At 58.3% G+C, this 5,045-nt stretch overlaps 1 long non-coding RNA gene across 1 annotated transcript in view; it reads left to right on the top strand.

Moving 5' to 3' along the window:
* Window positions 1-5,045, top strand: part of LOC122546319 — an 8,541-nt gene that overhangs the window by 1,310 nt on the left and 2,186 nt on the right. The window contains exon 2 of the long non-coding RNA XR_006310713.1: window positions 2,999-3,134. This is a non-coding gene — a long non-coding RNA (uncharacterized LOC122546319). The remainder of the gene's footprint in view (window positions 1-2,998; window positions 3,135-5,045) is intronic.

Below are 5,045 nucleotides of genomic sequence, written 5' to 3'. Positions count from 1 at the left end.
CAATCCACCCTAACCTGCACATCCCTGAACACTATGGGGCAATTTAGCACGGACAATCCACCCTAACCTACACATCCCTGGACACTATGGGACAATTTAGCACGGCCAATCCACCCTAACCTACACATCCCTGAACACTATGGGACAATTTAGCACGGCCAATCCACCCTAACCTGCACAGCCCTGAACACTATGGGACAATTTAGCACGGCCAATCCACCCTAACCTGCACAGCCCTGAACACTATGGGACAATTTAGCACGGCCAATCCACCCTAACCTGTACGTCTTTGGACTGTGGGAGGAAACCCACGCAGACACGGGGAGAATGTACAAACTCCACACTGACAGTCGCCCCGAGTCTGGGATCGAACCTGGGTCCCTGGGGCCGTGAGACTGCAGTGCTAACCACTGAGGGAGTGTTGGAGAACAGAGAATCGGGGGTGGGTCGGGTACATCATTCTTTGATGTTCACATGACACGTACACAGAGGATTGAGAAGGAGTGTCTATCACCCTTGCCTTCATCGCTCTGATGTTTGGGTGTAGGAGTTGGGACGTCACGTTGGGGTTGTACAGGATGTCGGTGAGGCCTCGTCTGGAGCAATGAGTCCGGTTCTGGTCGCCCCGTAACAGGGAAGAGATTAGATTACTTAGTGTGGAAACAGGCCCTTTGGCCCAACAAGTCCACACCGAAGCACAACCCATCCAGACCCATTCCTCCTACATTTACCCCTTCACCTAACACTATGGGACAATATTTCATGGCCAATTCACCTGACCTGCACATTTTTGGACTGTGGGAGGAAACCGGAGCACCCGGAGGAAACCCACGCAGACACGGGGAGAACGTGCAAACTCCACACAGTCAGTCGCCTGAGGCCGGAATTGAACCTGGGTCTCTGGCGCTGTGAGGCAGCAGTGCTAACCACTGTGCCACCAGATTATTAAACCGAAGAGATTTCCCAGGATGTTGCTGAGGATGGAGGAACAGGTTAGCCTGTGACTCTTGTCACTGGAGCATAGGAGGCTTCGGGGTGACCTGACAGAGGTTTATAAAATCATGAGGGGGTGGTAAAGGATAGATGTCACTCCCTTAGGGTGGGGGGCTCTGTTTTTCACGCGAGCGGCGAAAGATTTAAAAATAAACCATTTGCTTTTGCACAGAGGGTGGTTTGAACTTGCACAGGGGTGTGCAGTGGAAGTGGTGGATGTGGGAACGGTTATAACATTGGGGTAAAGACGTGAACAGGAAAGGTTTGGAGGGTTACAGGCCAGGAGCAGGCAGGGGGGAATGAGGTTAGTTTGTTGGTTATGGTCAGACCGGTGTAAAGGGGGCCGGGGCTGGGGGCAAGTGAGCGGGTGGCTCCTGAACAGCTGCGGGCTGTTGGTTCCAGACTTTATAACTCGGAGTTAACTTGCACCCGATTATACATACACACACGCGCACGCCTGTACACGCGCACGCCTGTACACGCGCACGCCAGTACACGCGCACGCCAGTACACGCGCACGCCTGTACACGCGCACGCCTGTACACGCGCACGCCAGTACATGCGCACAACGCGCGCCCCTTCACCGACGCGCGCCCCTTCACCGACGCGCGCCCCTTCACCGACGCGCGCCCCTTCACCGACGCGCGCCCCTTCACCGACGCGCGCCCCTTCACCGACGCGCGCCCCTTCACCGACGCGCGCCCCTTCACCGACGCGCGCCCCTTCACCGACGCGCGCCCCTTCACCGACGCGCGCCCCTTCACCGACGCGCGCCCCTTCACCGACGCGCGCCCCTTCACCGACGCGCGCCCCTTCACCGACGCGCGCCCCTTCACCGACGCGCGCCCCTTCACCGACGCGCGCCCCTTCACCGACGCGCGCCCCTTCACCGACGCGCGCCCCTTCACCGACGCGCGCCCCTTCACCGACGCGCGCCCCTTCACCGACGCGCGCCCCTTCACCGACGCGCGCCCCTTCACCGACGCGCGCCCCTTCACCGACGCGCGCCCCTTCACCGACGCGCGCCCCTTCACCGACGCGCGCCCCTTCACCGACGCGCGCCCCTTCACCGACGCGCGCCCCTTCACCGACGCGCGCCCCTTCACCGACGCGCGCCCCTTCACCGACGCGCGCCCCTTCACCGACGCGCGCCCCTTCACCGACGCGCGCCCCTTCACCGACGCGCGCCCCTTCACCGACGCGCGCCCCTTCACCGACGCGCGCCCCTTCACCGACGCGCGCCCCTTCACCGACGCGCGCCCTTCACCGACGCGCGCCCCCTTCACCGACGCGCGCCCCTTCACCGACCCGCGCCCCTTCACCGACGCGCGCCCCTTCACCGACCCGCGCCCCTTCACCGTTACGCGCGGCCCTTCACCGACCCGCGCCCCAACACCGACGCGCGCCCCCACTTACACACGCACGTACACCCGCATGCACGCCCACCTACCTGCTCGCCCGCCCACCTACACGCGCGAGCACGCCTACACCCGCGCACCCCTACACTTACATGCACACCAACACCTACACACTTACACCTGCGCGCGCACCCCTACACTTGCATACACTCTCACCACCTACACTCGCGCATGCATCTATACACACACCTACATTACATACACACGCGTACACTTACATACACACACCAACACCTACATACCTGCCCGCGGACTTACACCTACACACACACATCAACACCGACACTCGCGTGCGCACCTGCACTTGCTTACACACACACCAACACCTATACACACCTAAACCTGTGTGCGCATCTACAACTACACACACACCTACACTTATGAGCACACCTACATCCGCGCGCACGCACTTACACACCAAACCTACACACACATCTACACCCGCGCACGCCCCTACGCGCACGCACCCCTACACCCCCCTACACACCCACACTGCCCCCCCCCTCCAACCTGGTCCTAACGCTGCGGCCTCTGGATTGTGCTGTGGAGGGGTTTGCTCACTCTGCTGTCTGCCTTCTGCCCTGTAGATGAGGTGGGGAATGAGGATGGCCAACAGATGGAACCCCGCTCAGCCTGGGTGGAGGGCGAACAGCAGCCCCTGGCCCAGGATACCCCGGCTGACGGACAGGAGGAATCCGAGGAGGAGAGCTCCAGTGATGAGAGGTACGTCTCGCCATGATCGCACAGAAACGAGCCCCTTCAGCCCATCTGCCCGGTGTCTGCTCCAGCCCCTCCTCCCCTCACTCCCATTGACACGTCCTGTTGTTATTTGTTCGCGGGTCTGCGGTTTATTGCCCCATCCCTAATTACCCCTCGAGTAGGTGGTGGTGACCTGTGTCGGGTGGAGTGGCAGGGGCTGTGCCCTGAAGGAGGAAATTTTGGGATTCAAAGCTTTGTTCATGAGACATCAGTGTCACTGTCTGGGCCCCAGTACTTATCGCCCCGTCCCTAGTCGCGCCCCCCGAGAAGGTGGTGGGGGGGTGAGCGGCCATCTTGACCCGCTGCTGTCCATGTGCTGTGGGTAGACCCACAATGCCCCTGAGGGAGGGAATTCCAGGATTCTGACCCCGAAGGGAACGGCGATATATTTCCGAGTCGGGATGGGGAACATCTCGGAGGAAAACTCGCAGGGAGGGGGGGTGGTGTTCCCATGTACCTGCTGCCCCCTCGTCCTTCTGGATGAGAGTGGGGCCGTGGGTTTGGGGGAAGGTGCTGTTGAAGTAGCCTCATTTGATTTCTGTAGTGCGTGTTGTAGACAGTTCTGGATGTAGGTTTGCTCGCTGAGCTGGAAGGTTCGTTTCCAGACGTTTCGTCACAGGGGGGAGGCTGCTTTGTCCCTGGATGGGGTCGAGCTTCTCGAGTGTGGTTGGAGCTGCCCCCATCCAGGGGCAAGGGGGGGAGTATTCCCTCACCCTCCTGACCCGTGCCTTGTAGATGGTGGGACAGGCTTCGGGGGGTGGGGGGAGTCAGGAGGGGAGTTACTCGCTGCAGGATTCCCAGCCTCTGACCTGCTCTTGTAGCCGCTGGGTTTATGTGGAGAGGCCAACTGAGTTTCAGGTTAATGGTAACCCCCAGGACGTGGAGAGTGTGGGGGGGGGGGATCCAGTGATGGTAACACCATTGAACATCGAGGGGCGGTGGTTAGATTGTCTCTTATTGGTGATGGTCATTGCCTGGCATCTGTGTGGTACAAATGTCACTTGTTAGCCCTAATCTGGATATTGCAGAGACCTCAGAGCATTTTGACATCTGAGGAGTTGCCAACAGCTAAGAGATTGGCTCCCGGTCACTGAAGCGCTTGTGAATATTCTGGAGAAGCCATTCGCCTTCTACAAATTCAGGGCTTGCCTCGGTTCCCTGCAAAAAGCCTGCCTGTTCTTTCCCGGGCAGTTGCTCTAAGCTGTTGCTGTGAACCACTGAGCCAGAGACTTTGTACACCAGCCACCCTGTGCCTTCTGCAAGCAAGTGGAAGGATTCGGAGAAGGGTGACTGGATCTGAAATGTGACCTCTGCTTTCTTTCTGCGGGCGCTGCTGAGATTTTCCGGCAGTTCAAAGGAAGAGCATTATGCTGTCAGGTCAACAGATCCACCTCCTCAGAGCCTGGGACAGTTCGAACCCTCATCCCAGTCTTTCCCTCCACCCGTAACACTGATGTTTTTATTAGGGTCTCTCCGATTGTATAATTGTTGTTCGATAGCGTTGATCATTTGTAACCAATACCAATCATCAGGACGAGCTACTCGCCTGATGATCTGATTCAGCCAATCCCACTTTCTCCCTCACACACCCTGTCGGAATTTTATAGGCTTCTATGACATTCCTTCGCGTGTTTCCCTTGTCTAGTCCTGTTGGAATTTTATAGGTTTCTATGAGATTCCTTCCCGTGTTTCCCCTGTCTAGTCCTGTTGGAATTTTATAGGTTTTCATGAGATTCCTTCCCGCGTTTACCCTGCCTAGTCCTGTGGGAATTTTATAGGTTTCTATGAGATTCCTTCCCGCGTTTCCCCGTCTAGTCCTAAGGGAATTTTATAGGTTTCTATGAGATTCCTTCCCGTGTTTCCCCTGTCTAGTCC

Source organism: Chiloscyllium plagiosum, unplaced genomic scaffold (genome assembly GCF_004010195.1).
Source record: "Chiloscyllium plagiosum isolate BGI_BamShark_2017 unplaced genomic scaffold, ASM401019v2 scaf_73334, whole genome shotgun sequence".
In the NCBI taxonomy this organism is placed as follows: Eukaryota; Metazoa; Chordata; class Chondrichthyes; order Orectolobiformes; family Hemiscylliidae; genus Chiloscyllium; species Chiloscyllium plagiosum.
Note: the sequence above shows the minus strand (reverse complement) of the source record. Positions and strands in the feature narration are given on the sequence as shown.